This window comes from Austrofundulus limnaeus, unplaced genomic scaffold (genome assembly GCF_001266775.1).
Source record: "Austrofundulus limnaeus strain Quisiro unplaced genomic scaffold, Austrofundulus_limnaeus-1.0 Scaffold316, whole genome shotgun sequence".
Taxonomy (NCBI): domain Eukaryota; kingdom Metazoa; phylum Chordata; class Actinopteri; order Cyprinodontiformes; family Rivulidae; genus Austrofundulus; species Austrofundulus limnaeus.
The window spans coordinates 1,445-2,323 of record NW_013952718.1 but is presented as its reverse complement, the minus strand read 5'-3'; the positions used below and the strand labels follow the sequence as shown (position 1 = coordinate 2,323).

The following is an 879-nucleotide window of genomic DNA, read 5'->3' as shown; positions in this document are numbered from 1 at the left end:
TTTTCAGAATGTAAGATTATTTGTCGTCTTAGCCTGAAAATTTTGACTTAAAGTAAAAAGATTTCTGCGGATGGAGTAAGAATTTTACTTTGTAAGATTTGTTAAAGAAAAATCAGTATTTCAAGAATATTACAAAGTAAAATTTTCTTTCTCCATTGGCAGAAATTTGACTTTGAGTCAAATTTTCAGGCTAAAGACAAATCTTACATATTCTGAAAGATGCCATCAGTTCTTTAGTAACTCAGTCTAAAAACAAGATCAAAAGGACCTTTTTGGCTGGATTATAAGATTTTAAAACTTGGTAAAATGGGGAGTTTTTGCAGTGCACCTACTGTGTGCAAGGCAGGTGCTCTGCTTAAGTGACTAATTATGGTTTGCTTCAAAAGTAGTTATTATAAAGTGGTTTTTATTTGACAAATTGCTTTACTTAATTACCGAGGTGATGCACAATTTTTTATTTGTTAATTCCTCACTTGGATTGTAATGTTACGGCTTTTGGTAAAATTAAATCCATTTTATTCCATTTGGGGGATTTTTTGGGGCTCCTTTCTACAGATTAAATCTGCAGTAATCTGTAACACAATCTAAACTTCTGAAATTGAGTGGTGTTTGGAATATCTCATGAACTATAAAGTAAAACGAGATATTAAAATTTCAAATGGTTGAATCTTTCAGCACGCACAGAGTGCACATCTAAATTCTTGGCATTGAAATTGTTGGTGTACGTCAACCTAATGGAAATTTACTGAGGGGTTCTCTCCTAGAAATATCTCTTCTGTGCAAAGTGAAAACACCAAGTGATGTAACTTATTAAAGAATTTGTATCCAGCATCAAATGAGAATTTTTTACATAAATCTGAACAAGAGCAAGTGATTTTC

The 879-nt window shown here is 32.0% G+C and overlaps 1 protein-coding gene across 1 annotated transcript in view; it reads right to left on the bottom strand.

Annotated features, from left to right (window-relative positions):
- The window catches only part of LOC106527235 (vacuolar protein sorting-associated protein 13D), a gene marked incomplete at its 5' end in the record, with an annotated part of 64,580 nt that overhangs the window by 62,459 nt on the left and 1,242 nt on the right, over positions 1-879 (bottom strand).